The 18283-nt window shown below is 34.3% G+C and overlaps 1 protein-coding gene across 1 annotated transcript in view; it reads left to right on the forward strand.

Moving 5' to 3' along the window:
• Nucleotides 1–7632: 7632 nt before the first annotated feature.
• Nucleotides 7633–18283, forward strand: part of LOC123530777 (myosin light chain kinase, smooth muscle-like) — a 96841-nt gene continuing 86190 nt past the window's right edge. The window contains exons 1-2 of the mRNA XM_053518648.1: nucleotides 7633–7739; nucleotides 14630–14675. The gene's annotated coding sequence lies outside the window, so the exon portion shown is untranslated. The remainder of the gene's footprint in view (nucleotides 7740–14629; nucleotides 14676–18283) is intronic.

Below are 18283 nucleotides of genomic sequence, written 5' to 3' on the forward strand. Positions count from 1 at the left end.
CGTAGAATTCTGAGAGAATTCAATTCAGACCATTTTCATTGATTCGATGTAATTTGGTCGATATTGCTTTTATTTTTACAACATTTTATTAAAGATATCTTACACTTTAACATGCACATAGAAATAGGTCGAATACTTGTTTTTCTTTCAAAAAATGAACAATAAATCATTATAAGTGAGACAATTTTCCTGTGAGACAAGTTAATGCATTGTCCAGCAACGTAAAGTTTCAAAATTACTAGTCGTTTTGACAGCTGACTAAGTGGAAATTATAACATGTTACTTATAAACACTACATTTCCGTTTCACATCAGTGTTTCTTAAATTCTACTTCACTTTAGTTCTATTTCACTGTAGTTCTACATTTACTTTACTCCACTTCGCTTTTATTTCACTGTTTTCAGCTCTTGAAATTCAACAGTATGTATTTCAGAAAATTATTTCCAAATCGATATCACTTTTTGACTCGGTATATTTCAACTGCCTTTGATGTTCCGATGCTCCACCGACTTAGGTACACGGCCGCTTACACTTCTTTCTCTAAGTTTTAGTATTCAAGACCTATACTGCGACACTAGATAAAATGGCAGCGTATTAAGAAATTTGTCTCGAAAAGAATCATTTAAAGTTTATATTCAGAAGGTTGTATTTAATGGAGTGTAGTTTTCTTATATAAAAGTTCAATCAGAGCTGTTTAATTTCGATCTCTTTAGATCGTTAAGCACGACATTTATGTTGTGTTAGTGTACTTTTTAATTTTAGCTTGAACATTTCGGCTTGGGTGGTTCCAATATTCCCTCTTTAAAAGCTTTGGATATTGTTTAATCACCCCGTGGATATGGTGCCTGCTTTTTAATTTTGTCATTTAGCAGTTTCAGTGATATGCATACATAAATACAGATCCCTTGTCTAAATTCCAGTTTGTTTAATTATTCTGCCCACTGTATTCTTGTTTAGGGCAAAACCATACTTTTATCTGGGGACCATACGCCGCATTTCATGGAATTTCACTCTGTGCATCATTGAAGGTTCCGTGTGCAACGCCACATATGAATACATCTCTGGGATGTCTCTAAATGGAACAGGCGTAAAAAATGTTTGTTTCCGGTATCCCGACCTATCTTAAATTTTTGGCCCGACCCTATTTTTATTATGTTTTATGGCCTTGGAGAATATTTTTTCCTGGACCACTTTTTAATAAAAGTTGCAAAACTGCGTTTTCTATGCTTTAAACATGAACAGTGATGTTAGAAATCAACTTACTGATGCTCTAAAGGCATATCCATGTATTTGTATTATTTTTTGACACAAAAATAATTTCCGAAAAGTCTCACTTTTAATAATAATAAAAAAAAAAACATCCAAATTTTTTTTTCGGCCCACCCACACTAATCTTTTTAGCATGTTACCGGAAACAAAGAATTCTTAGGCCTTTATAACATGTGTAAATGTTGAGTAACTTCTGTTCAACCCCGGAGCTAGATGGCGTGGACGGTAGCTTGCATTTCCACTACCGTCTATGAACAGGCTCAGTCAAACCGTGCCTGAAACGTTTTCGTTTATGTTGTGTTGGGTGAGCTGGGGTTTTCAACTTTATTATTTTAACACCCATTTTTCTTTTTCTATAGTGGCAATATAATAGGTTTATTATGATAGTAGCTCGATGTGGGATGATGTATTCGTCTCGAGTGGGCTTTGCCAGATCAGATCTCACGAGGCAGCGCCTCGTGTGATCCGTCCTTGAAAAATCCACGAGAGCCAGATACAAAGTCCCAGATCAAGCTACTGTTGAAATGATCCATTTATTATATACCTCGGCTCCACCTTTTTGTTTGTTGTTATGTCGGTGTTAAAATAGAAATGAGAGAAGTTTTTGTGTCCGCTGTTTATGGAACTGTGTCAGATCATGCATATTGAATGAAAGTAGTCCGGCAACATACAATAAAAAAGGTACGATACAGATTTTTCTGCCTGTTCATATTTACTTGTGGCATACAAATCAAATGTTTAACAGAATTTATTTAGTTATATAAAGTTCTTTATGCGAATATAAGTCTCTGAAAATCCTGAAAATGTAAGATTCACTCATTAATCTGTTATCAACAGTTTATTTTACAATAAACTAATCGGCACGGAACAGTGTATTCATTTGGAGTTCTTCGGTTAGCTAGGTTTTGAAAGAATAGGTAAAGGACGGATTGCACCAAACCGGAAGTGACTACTCAGTGTTACATGTGAAGTAGTCCAAAATGTAGTTCCATGCTATGGATGAAATCTGGTATAATGAGTGACATGAGCAGGTGACAGTTAAATTTTTGGCTTATGTTTATTGCTTATAGTATTGAGAATAGATCTAGACCATTTTCATTGTAAATTTCTTGGAATAAGTTTTATTCTTTGCGAAAAATGTCTACCTACGCGTAACTGCTAAACGGCTGTTTTCATGGGGGCATTTTTAGAGGGTGATGTTTCTCAGAACAGATTATCTTTCTTATATACAAATAACATGTCAATATTTTTCTATTTTTGATAAGAAGACATGTTATACTAAATGACCATATATGGTTTTCGTATCATATTTTGAACTGCTCTAAAGTGCTGAAAATGAGGTCTGAATGTTTTGTTATTAATATGAAATAAATAAGGAATTGAATTGGTAGAATGTAACCTAAACAATCGGGTGAACGCTGGTATCTGTAAACCATTTAGATAAATGTTTTAAGTGAACACTGGTTAAGTGTTATTTGTTATTTCATTTTCAACAAAATTTTAGATGTAAATAACCCTACATCTCTAGAAAAAGGAGGTCCGTACCCCTAGAAAACCCCTAACAGGCTTGTCCAGAGGTACCTCTAGAATCAATCTGTACCCCTAGACACTTCCTATTAGGCTGATTACTACCAAATCAAATGTAAGCCTCACAAGTAGTCCAAATGTAAATAGTACTAATCTTTTTTTCCTTCCCTAGCGCCTTTTCTCAGCAGCAACATGTTTACTTTTACCCTACCGCGTTTCAGTATGTATCACTTTGTTGATCCCTCGGAATCGGCATGTTCCTATCGCATGCCAGGCAAAAATGGCGGCGTAAGAATTTAATGTCTCGAAAAGAGAAATTGAAAGAAACGAATAGTAGTAAACTCAGCGGGTTGTATTTAATGAACTGTAGTTTTCTTATATAAAAGTTAACACCCCCTTTTCTTTTTTTTTTTTTTTTTTTGTTGTTTTTAAAGTAGCGATATAGTTCTTATGTGAATATAAGTCTCTGAAAATCTGATATGCTAGAAAATGTCGAAAAACCAAGTTTCAAGTTTCAAGATTTCAAGTTTATTTATTTAGTCATGGCATATTACATGCATGAGACTAAAACAATATAACACAAATAAGACATCAGTGTGGAATGCATATGGTGGCTATATGGCATACAATTGGAATAAGTATTATTATTCTTCTCTTCTTTTATGATAATGGCCTCGTTCAATTGCTGATACATTTTGTCCATGCGTGGGGGTTAAAAAAGTGAGTGTATTAAGTTTCCAAAGCTACTCGGTCCACCTAGTACTCCCTGACAGTTGGTGATAAAAAGGTGCAAAAACCTAACACCTTACGCCATAAGGGTAAAATATGTACATACATAAGCTGTTGTGCAGGAAAAGAGAAATATTAGTAGGGTTAAAAAACAGGATAAAAACAAGTATATATAGTAATTATGGTTGGAACATCGATGCAGCCAGTGCTGATTTGTATATTTATTATTTATTTTATTATAATAGCTGCAAATACTTATATTTAATTTCATGACTAGAAAGGTTGCAAGATGTAACATTTGTCAGTAAGTAACAATGTAGGATAAACATATGGATACTGCATACAGTGCACAATCTGAATAACTAGAAAAAAAGACTATATAATATACAGTTGTACAAGCAACTGACAGAGATTTAGTCATAATAAGTATTAATAAGTCTAAAATTATAAAGATATGCCAAAATATGCTTTACACGGAGAATGAGTTGTATGAAATGAGGCTTAATAAAAGAGTGATATCTGGCTAACTAAAATATGACATAATGAACAGAGCAAGTTTAACAAGTGAATGTTTGTCATTGCAATTCATGAGTTTGTTTTTTTTTTAATTTGTAGGTATTTGGATTATTCAAATAGTGTTGTTCCAAATATTTATTTCTGACATTTACAAATAACTGACATTCCATAATTCCATGGTGTAATGCTCCCAAAACTTACTTTTCAAAAGTCTCGGTATTTCAGAAAAGTATTGCTAGATGGATATTAGCAAAACTGTTGTTAACTTCTTCTGTTGCTATGTTTAAAGAACTGAAATGGCTTTCTGTCGAAAACAGACATAAATTACATATAGCTGTAATGACGTTCAAGGCTCTACATGGTTCCACCCCGGAATATATTACTCAGTTGATTACTGTTTCCGACAACAAGTCATAAAACCTAAGATCTAATTCCCAAGGTTTAATTACTCATTTCAGATTCAATTCAGGTTATATGAGACAATCTTTCAAATTTTCATCAATGAAAGTGTGGAATTCTATAACAGTTATTATTCGAAATGCAGCGAATGTGAACTCTTTCAAATACAGTTACAAAAAAACTTTTATTTGATGAAGTCTGCACTGCATAATCATAACGCTACAGGTGCTCAGATCAAATGCGTTTTTACCTTTTTTATATTGTATTGTTTTAATATGCATTTTTTAAAAAATAAATTGTACCTTGTTGAAGGCCTCATTGTAAATATCTGATTTCATTTGTATCTGCTTATGTGATTGCATAATGAGTTTACCTTCGTAAAATAAAGAAATTATTATTATTATTATTATTACTATAATGATATTCGTCACCAAAGCAGTTGTTCGGACATACCACACAGGCGCTGTTCTCTTTCAATACCCAAGAACCTGCATTTTTCAATATGTAATCTGTGGTTTGTACTGCGTAACTTACAAAGTGATAAGGCTAAATTTTTAGGTAATATATCAAGATACTCTTCAAAGCAATGTCTCTGCTTAAATATACGGTACACCAAGCATTTTGAAGAATCATTAACAGTGCTATTCCAGGACTGCAAGAACTGATCATATAGCCTTGTTTTTACCAAAGCCTTGAAATGAGGTACATTTGCAACTTTTTGATTTATGAAATACTCAGACAATCCCGGTTCGTTCAAACAATTTCTAACATGTACAATCCATGGAGAGCTAAAAGTGCCTGCATTATGTAAAGTTAACATCGTTCTATACAGGATTCCACAAATCTTGTCATTCTTTGCATTCAATATCTTACTCCAGTAACATAATAATCTTGCTTTAATAAGCAAAGTTATGGGTAAAACCCGTTATGAAGTATGTGGATTTTATATGAAATAAAGAACAGCCGGAAATAGTGGTGTTCAGCCTATTAATAATGGACAGTCAAATTTAGTAGTATTTAACGGGCATGACTAGATACCGGAAAGGGCCCTTTCCGTGGTATTTGATCGGAAAGGGCCTAACATGTTCGGAAAGGGCCTGCCATATGTTTATTATTAGAAATTAAGGAATTATTTTTTCATATTTCATTTTTGCATTAAAAAAGAAAATACATTATGACAAAAAAAATTCAATTATATATTTTTACATAATTTATAGACAAATTACGAGTCATGGCATAAACCGCGCTGATCGGAAAGGACATGTCATATGTTTATTATTGGAAATAATTTAATAATTTCTTCATATTTCATTTAACAAATTAAAAAGGAAAGAACTTACGAAAAAAATATATCATTTTTCGATTTCTAAATGAATAATAGACAAAATTCGCGCCGGTACATAAACGGAGCTGATCGGAAAGGGCTCAACATGATCGGAAAGGGCCGATCAAATGTTTATTATTAAAAATTATAGAATTATTTCTTCATGTTTCATTTAACAATTCAAAAAGAAAAGAACTTACGAAAAAATGTATCAATTTTCGATTTTTAAATGAATTATAGACAAAATACGCGTCAGTATATAAACCGCGCTGATCGGAAAGGGCTTAACATGATCGGAAAGGGCCGGTCAAATGTTTATTATCAGAAATTATAGAATTATTTCTTCATATTTCTTTTTGGCATAAGATAGAAAATAGATATTCAGATATTATATATTTTATTCATTATAGTCTCATCAATGTACAATATACATGGAGTTAAAACATATAAACTGAAGTACATTGTCATTCATAAATGAATTACAAGAGACTTTTAATAATTTACTTTTAGACATCCACATTACTGTATGAATAACAGTCACAACTGATATCATATATATCCTAAAAACTGAAGTATGAATAGTTTTCAAATATCTCATATATCTAAAGAAATACTTTTTAATAATTTATTTTATTCTTAATTTGATAAATTAAACATGATACGTGAATGTAATTGATACAGATCAATTGGAAGTTTAATTATAACCAATATTCTTGAAATATACTTTTAAAAATTTATTGCTTATCTTTCTGTTTAACGTACCTTGTAATTGTTTATAACGAACGGACCTGTTATTCAAGTGTCACCTGTCAATCAACAAGTTGAGTAAACACTGATTGCTATACGTGTCAATCAAAATAATTAAAGAAGGTTAAGGATGTTTTTACGGCTTTTCGTTGTTAAAATAATCTGCCATTGAGTTAAATCAAGGCGATTATCTGTCCAGTATAAAGAAATTGTTAGACATTATTTGTCGCATGTCACTTGTGTGTGCTTACAAATATACTGATTAATTGATATAATCAATAGGTGTGATAATCCAATCAAACTCTATCAGGACTAATCAGAGGCACGTGTTTGTTACGCCGCATACATTATGTTAATTGTGCTTTGACAATGAACGCAGTAAACGTTTTTGTAATTATATATTAAACATAATATAATTCTTTTGAAAACTGATTTTTCATAATTTATTTTCTTCTTAATTTATCAAATTAAACATGAAGAAATTATTCAATTAGTTCCAGTAATAAACATACGGACTGTCCTTTCCGATCAGTGTCGTTCATGTACTGCCACGTGTTTTGTGTATAATTCATTTAAAAATCGAATACTGATTTTTTTTCTGAATTTATTTTCTGTTTCATTTGTTAAATGAAATGTGAAGAAATAATTAAATAGTTTCAAATAATAAACATGTGACAGGCCCTTTCCGATCAGCGCGGTTTATGCCATGACTCGTATTTTGTCTATATTTCATTTAAAAATCGAAAATTGCTATTTTTTATTCATAATTTATTTTCTTTTTTATTTGTTAAATGAAAAATGAAGAAACAATTAAATAATTTTCAATATTAAACATGTGACAGGCCCTTTCCGATTGAAGCCCTTTCCGATCAGCGCGGTTTATGCAATGACCCGTATTTTGTCTATAATTCATTTAAAAATCGAAAATATTTTTTTCTTAGTTTATTTTCTATTTCATTTGTTAAATGAAATATGAAGAAATAATTGAATAAATTCCAATAATAAACATATGGCAGGCCCTTTCCGATCATGTTAAGCCCTTTTTGCGGAAAGGGCCCTTTCCGGTATCTAGTCATAGCGGTATTTAACCTACTTTTCTGTTTTCGTCTACAGCATCTTTCGTACTTTAATTATAACCGATTGGTTTTCATGCATTGTTTGGGATTTAAATAGTAGAATTAAGCAAGATTTTCAGTACAAACGCAATATAATAGATACTATAGTGCAGGTAAAGAATGTTATATTTTTTTGCGCATTGCATAGGAAACGAAAAATATTTTTGAGCTAAATTTTGCGTAAGTTGAACATGTTGAAAGAGCGTCTAGCACTAGCAGCAAACAATTTCGTACCCAAAACCATTTTAAAGCAAGTTTCATTTTTCAACAAAATATATTGTGATGGAAATATTTTTGGTCGAAATTTGGTTCGAAACCCAATGGCAAATAGTATATCATTTTTCTTTACCAACCAGCATGTAGAATCTGGAAAGTAAATCCCTCAGTAGTCGAACTAATCCGACGTATACAGTTTGTTTTATATTGTGACGGTCAAACTGCAAAAGTCAAAAATTAAAAAGCAGCCACTCAGCGACAGTAAGCTTGTCTAATCCCTCAGAAGCACTGACAAAGTGACAAGGCCCATCAAGTTAGTCCAACTAATTTGGCGCAATTATCCTAGGAAATATTGCGAAGGCAGTGGCTACGATTACGGTACAGTAATCCTAGCCTCCGGTTCTAGGATTACGGAAGTTCCGTATTCCTAGACTATCCTATGAGGATAGGCTAGGATTACGGAAGTATTTTAAGAGGCATAAAGTATATGTTAGGACACGCATAAATGATGTTGTAAACTTACTTATTTCACTTAATTTTTCATGCCTACCTTATTATTTCGTGTTTTCTGTCCGCCGTTTTGGGTTAGTATAATCTTAATGGCGGCGCGCGGAAATATATTAGAAATATGAGTGTCAAAGTTAGATTTAAAAAAAAATTCTATACTTTGAATTTTATGATTTATAACCATATTGTGTGTTATTAAAGACCATTTGTGTTGACTTGATGAAAAAAAATGCAGGTATATAGGAAACATAGATAATTCTATAATATTTCCGCGCACCGCCATTAAGATTATACTAACCCAAAACGGCCGATCGATAGCACGAAATATTAGTGAAATTAAGTGAAATGAGTAAGTTTACAATGTTTATGCATGTACTAACATAAAGGTTTGATGCCTCTTAAATACTTCCGTAATCCTAGCCTATTCTCATAGGCTTTTCTAGTAATACGGAACTTCCGTAATCCTAGAACCGGAGGCTAGGATTACGGTACCGTAATCCTAGCCACTGCCTATTGCGAAAGTCCAAAATAGTTGAATCTATTTCCAATGAAATTTTCATCGCTGCCGATGCATTTCATGCTATACAGGTTTAAATGTTGATTGTTTCACGAATTGGCCATATAAATTCAAATAAAACTCGCATGATAACATAAGATAAGATAATCTTTATTTAACGTCGGTTTTAACAAACATTTTAACACTAGCTAATACAAGCTATTTTCCGACAAAACAAGACTATCATTTAACATAATGAACAATCTATATAAGGAGAGAAAGCAAAATTATAAGCATAAGATTCTAGTTAAAAACATTAGCACATTCACAAAAATCATAGATTGGAAATAACTATCTATTTACAGAACATATTAAGAGATGAGAGGACAATGCTAATCAAGACCAATGGTCTAAAAACAGATTAAAAAGAAACAAAGAAATAAGAGCTGACAGTGAAAAAGGACACAAGTGTGTACTGGTTAAAAAATGTCTTAATACAGGTATCACCTCAAATGATACAGTTGATAAGTCAGTTCCGGATCATGGGGGTTCCGGATCTCAGCACTGTGTACACTTCCATGATGAAGATAATCATTTAATTCTTAGCAAGTTAGCATACATAAAAAACACTTTATTTACAAAAATCGAAGTACAGGAAGAACGCTTGTCAGTCATTCACTCATTGGCAGGTATGCTGCTTTCTCCTAGATTCGAGCCTTTAAATCTTTCAGCGTTGTGCATATTTTTGTAAACCTGTTCAATTATATAATTTTGTTTTTTGTTACAAAAATATTTGCATTTAACAATGGGCAATAAGAATTACAGTGTTATCATCTTTAATACGTACTTTTTTGCACGAGACTGAATGAGATCAAACTCCACATCATTTTAAAACTTTCTCATCGATTCGAGCCCTTTGTTTAGAAGGTCATTAAGTGTTAATGTTTGCATATTCTGTTTCCATAGAGCAAATTTCTATCAAGATTGACTTCTTGTTCACTCGTTACAACAGTCGAAATATGCTCAGGATGCTTTTAATTTGAAATTTGGGCTCCAGGGTTCTAGCCATGTTGAAAAGTACTTTGAATGATATTATGTAGAGACTCTTGAGTTCTTCGATGTATTATTGGAAATACAGCAGAAATATTTTTTAAAAAATGTGCATTCCGGACATTGTGTCAATAAGAAAATGGGCAAGTTAAGTGGCCACGGCTGCTCAAAAGCTATATAGGTACAACGCATATATGAATGCTTCAACTCAGTACTCACCATGATTGAGTACCTTCTGTTTGTTTTCTTTGCATACAATTTCATCAATGTTGAAAGCATAAAAAATTAATAAACTAATAAGTTCCCACTGAAATGTATGGATACCCAACTAAAGTAAAAGTCATGGTTTGGGGTAACATGTTTTAGAACACCCAATGCTGTTCAGGCAATACCCAATTCAGATCAAAATGATTAGGTAATACCCATTACAATGATTACATTCCGAAAGCTTAATTGTTGCTCTGGGTTTCATTAATTATTGCAGCAGATTTTAGAAAGGGAAAACAGGAAAGCAGAGTGGGGTCTAGGTGTCTTCCCATTTAGAACTATATTTACTACAGAAAAATAGTTTTTAGTTGTTAGGTAGTTCAGGGGACTACAAATTTAGCTGCTTACATGAGGTTACATGTACATGAGACGTCATTGTTTGCTGTGTCATTGTTGCCTCTGTTGTAACTTATATAGAACTGTAGTTAAGTCATTGATGTTCACGTTTATTATGTCTCCCACACCACTGTGGTGGGAGACATATTGATATACTCCTGTCTGCCTGTGTGTGTGTCCGTGTGTCTGTCTGTCACAAGTCTTGTCCGCAAGTCAAACATTTCTCATCCAATCTTCACCAAACTTGAACAAAATGTTTTTGTCAATAAGTCCTCGACCAAGTTTGATAACTAGCCAAATCAGCCCAGGCACTTCAGAAGTATGGCCCTTGAATTACCGAAAATGGCTCTGTACACAGATGCCAGTATCCGCACTGTTAAGTCATTGGTGCATGGTTGACTCGGATACTTCACTATTCAGATGATTAGGCAGTTGTGGGAGACGTGCTTTTCTCAAAAGCGGCTCTAGTTGAATGTTTTTATTCGCCTGATGTCAAAGACCCTGGAGGCATATTGTGTTTGATCTGTCCATCTGTCATTTCATCCTTCTATCTTTCTCTTTTTTGTACTCAACTACTACAGTTTCCATCCAATTTCAGATGAAACTTACGTTAGTAGACTTCATCAACATGAAGTGGATATGCACATGTGTCCAATTTTTTGTTTGTTTTTGAGTTATAATCCTAATTTTTGCACTTAACTATATTACAGCTACATAATTTATGTACCTTGTGTATGCCACTCCTCCTCTAGTTTCCATCCAGTTTCAAATGAAACTTCGTTTATGTCAACATTGTCAGGTGGACATGCACACATTTTCAGGATTTTGATATCTGAATACCTTTCTTTGAATAAGTTCCACTTTTTTTTAGCTCACCTGATTTTTTGAAAAAAATGATGAGTTATTGTCATCACTTGAGCGGTTGTCGGCGTCGGCGTCGGCGTCAGCGTTGCCTGGTTAAGTTTTATGTTTAGGTCAGCTTTTCTCCTAAACTATCAAAGCTATTGCTTTGAAACTTGGAATACTTGTTCACCATCATAAGCTGACCCTGTATAGCAAGAAACATAACTCCATCCTGCTTTTTGCAAGATTTATGGCCCCTTTTGTACTTAGAAAATATCAGATTTCTTGGTTAAGTTTTATGTTTAGGTCAACTTTTCTCCTAAACTATCAAAGCTATTGCTTTGAAACTTGGAATACTTGTTCACCATCATAAGCAGACATTGTACATCAAGAAACATAACTCCATCTTGCTTTTTGCAAGAATTATTGCCCCTTTTGGACTTAGAAAATCAGTTTTCTTGGTTAAGTTTTATGTTTAGGTCAGCTTTTATCCTAAACTATCAAAGCTATTGCTTTAAAACTTGCAACACTTGTTTACCATCATAAGCTGACCCTGTACAGCAAGAAACATAACTCCATCCTGCTTTTTGCAAGATTTATGGCCCCTTTTGGACTTAGAAAATATCAGATTTCTTGGTTAAGTTTTATGTTTAGGTCAACTTTTTCTCTTAAACTATCAAAGCTATTGCTTTGAAACTTGCAACACTTGTTCACCATCATAAGCTGACCCTGTATAGCAAGCAACATAACTCCATCCTGCTTTTTGCAATAATTATTGCCCCTTTTGGACTTAGAAAATCATTTTCTTGGTTGAGTATTATGTTTAAGTTGACTTTTCTCATAAACTATCAAAGCTATTGCTTTAAAACTTGCAACAGTTTTTCACCATCATAAGTGGACAATGTACATCAAGAAACATAACTCTATCCTGCTTTTTGCAAGAATGATGGCCCATTTTATACTTAGAAAATCGTGGGTAGGACAATATTTCTATTACACAAAAAAAATCAGATGAGCGTCAGCACCCGCAAGGCGGTGCTCTTGTTAGACTACGTATAATTTTATCAAGCATTTTCAGTGGGCATGTCTGATACACTGTCGACATCATTCTTTTTTCTCACATTTAGATGCCCTAAGGAGGAGGGAGGAGCAGGCATTGTAGTATTTGTACTTTTCAATTAAAATATCAGATACTGTCCGTCCGTTCGTTAGTTAGTTAGTTCGTTCGTCTTAACGTTAACTTTTTGCATGAAGGCACTTTACTCTCGAACCACTGCACCCAGGACCTTCAAGCTTCACATGCTGATAGTACTTATTGAGTACACCACCCCTACTGACTTTGGGGTCACCAGGTCAAAGGTCAAGGTCACAGGGGCCAACGTTAACTTTTTGCATGAAGGCACTTTTCTCGCGAACCACTGCACCCAGGACCTTCAAACTTCACATGCTGATAGTACTTATTGAGTACACCACCCCTACTGACTTTGGTGTCACCAGGTCAAAGGTCAAGGTCACAGGGGCCAACGTTTACTTTTTGCATGAAGGCACTTTACTCGCGAACCACTGCACCCAGGACCTTCAAACTTCACATGCTGATAGTACTTATTGAGTACACCACCCCTACTGACTTTGGGGTCACCAGGTCAAAGGTCAAGGTCACAGGGGCCAACGTTAACTTTTTGCATGAAGGCACTTTACTCGCGAACCAGTTCACCAAGGACCTTCAAACTTTACATGCTGATAGTACTTTATGAGTACACCAACCCTACTGACTGGGGTCACCGGTCAAAGGTCAAGGTCACAGGGGCCAACGTTAACTTTTTGCATGAAGGTACTTTACATGCGAACCACTTCACCCAGGACCTTCAAACTTCACATGCTGATAGTACTTATTGAGTACACCACCCCTACTGACTTCGGGGTCACCAGGTCAAAGGGGCATTTGTCACCATTAGTGACAGCTCTTGTTTCTAGTTATTTTGGAGGATGACCCATATCCTTTGCTTTGGGAATTGTAGAGGTATTTTTTGAAAACTGGGAAAAAATGCAGTAAGCTGCCTATTAAGGATAACATGGTGTAATAGCCATATTTCATATCTTGTAACTGGATAGTAATATTTAAATTAAATTTGGTCACTTTAAAGACATTTAAAATTAAAAACTTTCCACCGAGAGATTTTTCAAACTTTATCATTTTTGGGGGAGATAATCGGTATTGAAGTTAACATTGATGCCTATGGGAAATATACAATTTCTTTGATTATGAGAATCTGAATTTGAGTCTCCAGAAAATTTTGCGGTAGAAAGCTGCATTTTACGATTCTGATACAAATATCAAAAAGAAATCTAAAATTCCCCGCAGGAAAAAGGAGAGAATCATTTTTTTTCTAGTTTTCAGGGGAGGTAACTCATGAAAAACTAAAATTATTAGGGGAGGTAATCTAAGGGAAATTTTTAAGAACTTCTGTCACTATATGACTTGTCAATATGCACCTTATTTCTATTGTTTGACATTTTTAAAGCTTACATTATCAAGTTGTATGTATGCTTTTGGTGAAATTGAGACCTATTACACCATGTTATCCTTAAAAGTAACAGCAACATAAACTGTTTCTTCTCAGTGATTTCTAGTACATTGAAAAGCTATTTACTTGGCAGCTAAATTCTGTCAGCAGCTGTGAAGAAGGATTACTATTAACTCTGAAACTTATATTTTATGTGTTTTTGAACTATTCAGAGAAACTCCATTCATAAAAATGATAGCAATTTCCTGTACAGGTACTAGGTAGTGAACTCTTACTTTAATAAAGTGCATTTAGTTTAGTAGTCAATAGAACTCTTTATTTTCTATTTGTTTTTTTACTAAGCATATACTTTTTGAAATTTACAGAAATATTTATAAATCTTACCACAGATAAAAACTGTTCAACATTTATTGTGACAATTTAGTGCTTTAATGGGCTTTGATACAAAAGGTAGGGGAATTAACAGTACCAAAAATGGTGGAGATTTTATGACAGAATTGTCTGCCTTGACATTAAATGCAGCTGAAAGGGCTTCTGTCAAAAAATCTGTAATCTTTGATGGTATGTTATGTTCTGTAGCCAGGTTTGCCATAATGTTCAGTAAGTGTTACATGATGGACCTAAAGTGATGTTAGCAATTTGACATGGTAGATGTTGTATGTCTAATGGGTTGGAGAATTTTATAAGCCTTCTATCATTTAAAAACATTCATAAATATATGAACATTACAAAATTGTAAATGACTCTTTTTTTTCCCCTTCAGAATGAGACAGTTGCAGTCAAGGCTCATTGCAGTTTTCTAACTTTAGGTAAGATTCACGAATCTTTACTATTTTAGTTGTAATAATTTTTGAAGTCTTCCCCTCCCCCAAACTTCATAGGATGATTGCATGTGGTCAGTAGATGACCACTGTTGTTTTGGGGGGTCAATAAGTCAAAGGTCAAGGTCACAGTGACCTTGAGACTGAAAATGGTTTCTGCTCGATAACTGAAGATTGCTTTGCCCGACAGGCGTCAGACTTCTTAGGATGATTGCCTATGGTCAGTAAATAACCACTATCATTTTTGGGGTCAGTTGGTCAAAAGACAAAGGTAATAGTGATCTCAGGAGGCCATCATTGGGGGAATGCGTGTTTTACAAACATCTCAGTGCTCTTGTTGAAAGTGAATTTTATGTTTGTAGCTTATTAAATGGGGAATATATTTGGAAATATTTCATTTTCTGCAACTTATGACCCCCCAGTTTCCAAGAACATGTTTTCTGGTAGTGATTCTGACATATTATACATGTACTCCATAATCTTCAGCATCACAGCTGTGATCAAGTGATTACACCATGTTGATAGAAATGATTAAGCTGGAACCTGAAAGTAAATAATTTGAGAGAATGTTTCTAGGGGTGTAAAGAGTTGTATATTTTTTGTAAGCATGAGGCATAATGGTGTGTGTGACTGGCATTTTTATCCAGAGGTCATGTGTTTGAATCTTGGTGAGAGCAGATCCACATTCCCTTACTTTAAGCAAGAAATTTTGGAGGCATATATTGAGCATAGTTAACATAAGATTTTAGCACTTTTTCTGCAGTTCATGAAAAATCAATGTTTAAAGAAGTTGGTAGACTGGCTCATGTCCCTATGTTTTTCCTGTCATATTTCTCATTATACAAGTTTTCTTCATTACAGTGGAAGTAACTCCAGCAGGTTCTTTCTATATTGGTATTTTTTATTGCCCCTGCCTCGGAACATAGGTGTTCAGCCATCAGATAAAAATGTGCTATCTTCCTTTAGAGGCTTAAAATTAACTTGTTTGCAGTATTTAAGAAAACAAAACGTGCAGCCAGGCTAAGAAGTTGGATTTGAAACAAGGATAATGGCCATTGAAGATCACTATATTGAAATGATAATGTCTGTTTGAAAAACCATTCTGTGAGGCATTAGAAGACCTTCAACTTGCATTATGGTGTACCCTTTGCATTGAATTTAAACCCCTAGAACATCAAGATTCTGTCATGGAAATATTTTTTTTCAGATTTGCTAAAACCTATAAAAATGTGTATTAAATGTATATACGTTTTGTATCATGTTTACAGATAAATGTGTATGAGATTATGGCAGCACATTTTAGCAAAATACACCACTTTTAATAACCAAGTATATTTTGTACAATTTTTATGTCACAGGGTAACAAAACTGGGTCTGTTAGAATTCAAGATACCAAGTTCAGCAGCTGGATTCTGATTTGTGACAGAACTATAAAATACTTTGTAAATTTTTTCCTGAATCTGAAGGTCAGTTTTCCAAAGAGAAATTGGCAGAAATAATTTTGTAGATGATCTGTCATAATTGTTTCCTGTTTGAGATATGGAACTTTGGGCTATTGTGGCCCTTTTATTATTACATGTATCTCCCATTGAAGGCAGAGGGGTATACTCTGTAGTTCATAAGTCAGGTTCATATCTTCTTAACCTCTTATATAGAATATTTATAAATCTTTGTTGGAATATTCATCTCAGTTGGATGATATGCAGAACCTGTGCTCCCATTGTGTCAGTCAAAGGTCAAAGTCACAACTGAAGACAGAACATTTGATTCCTGATGATTTGTGTCTTCTAAGCTCCTGAAAAGAAATATATGCAAATTAGGTTGAAACTTAATCTCATATAAACTATGTGTGGAACCTAGAATAGCCTAGTCTGGTAGTGTGTTTTAAACTGCTCCAAGTGTATTTGAGCTGTGCCATGAGAAAACCAACATAGTGGGTTTGCGACCAGCATGGATCCAGACCAGCCTTCGCATCCGCGCAGTCTGGTCAGGATCCATGCTGTTCTCTAACGGTTTCTCTAATTGCAATAGGCTTTGAAAGCGAACAGCATGGATCCTGACCAGACTGCGCAGATGCGCAAGCTGGTCTGGATCCATGCTGGTAGCAAAGCAACTATGTTGGTTTTCTCATGGCACGGCTCATTTATGAAATTTGAGCTGAAAATTCCTCTTACGTAGATGACGTGCAGGACCCACATTTCCTCACATATTATTGTGCCAGCCTCAAGGTCAAGGTCTCAACTGAAGATCAAACGTTTATGCCTTCGATTTTGTGTCCAGTCATATCTTTTAAAACCTTTGAAGGACATTTATGAAACTTTCGTTTTATGTTAATTTTATCATGGCAAAGTGCTTGACCTAATTAGTGCTACAGTTTCGCTAGCTGAAGTTCAAGGCCACCCTTAAATCGTGCTGAAAAAGTTAGGATGCCACTCAACTAACAAATACATATATATTTCATTAAAAAGGGAATATAGAAATGGATTGAACCAATTGTTCTTGTTCTTTAATATATTTTTTTTGTTGGGAATATAAACTTTATTCTGACATTTTTATTAACTTCAAGAACTCATTAGTTTAATAATGCAGAAATGTTTACTGCCAGTAATGTGGTAACACTTTCCTCCAGTAAGGTGTAGGCGGAGATGATGTAGGTCCTAACTTGGAGGTTCTTATGGTTAGGAAATTGATTACTAAGGAAAACAGAGAAACATCAAAATGCAATTTGGTGTACTATAACTGACATCATTTTTAGCTCATCTGATTTTTTTGAAAAAAAAAAAAGATGTGTTATTGTAATCACTTGATCGGCGTTGGCATTGCCTGGTTAAGTTTTATGTTTAGGTCTGCTTTTCTCCTAAATTATCGAAGCTATTGCTTTGAAACTTAAAACACTAGCTGACTCTGTCCAGCAGGAAGCATAACTCCATCCTGCTTTTTGAAAGAATTATGGCCCCTTTTGGACTTAGAAAGTATCAAATTTCTTGGTTAAGTTTTGTGTTTAGGTCAACTTTCCTCCTAAACTATCAAAGCTTTTGCTTTAAAACCTGCAACACTTGTTCACCATCAATAGCCGACTCTATACAGCAAAACGCATAACTCCATCCTGCTTTTTGCAGGAGTTATGGCCCCTTCTGGCCTCTTTTGGACTTAGAAGCCATATGTGGGACGATCTGTGTATGAAAAGCATTGGAACCCTGCATTACCCTTGCATGATCATAAGAGGCGACTAATAGGGTCTTAACACTTGGTTTTGCTGTAACTCTGTGATTTCAGCAGGTATGCAAATTTTGATTCCATACCTATGTTTTTATTTCGATGTAAATGAGATATGAAACCGAAATTTGTAGTCCTGTTTGGTGCCAACCTATACTGTGTTGGTGCGCCGTAAAACCCAAATAAGTAAAATAAATAAATGGACTTAGAAAATCAGATTTCTTGGTTAAGTTTTATGTTTAGGTCAACTTTCCTCCTAAACTATCAAAGCTATTGCTTTGAAACTTGCAACACTTGTTCACCATCAATAGCTGGCTCTGTGCAGCAAGAAGCATAACTCCATCCTGCTTTTTGCAAGAATTATGTCCTTTTTGGACTTA

This window comes from Mercenaria mercenaria, chromosome 11 (genome assembly GCF_021730395.1).
Source record: "Mercenaria mercenaria strain notata chromosome 11, MADL_Memer_1, whole genome shotgun sequence".
Lineage (NCBI taxonomy): Eukaryota > Metazoa > Mollusca > Bivalvia > Venerida > Veneridae > Mercenaria > Mercenaria mercenaria.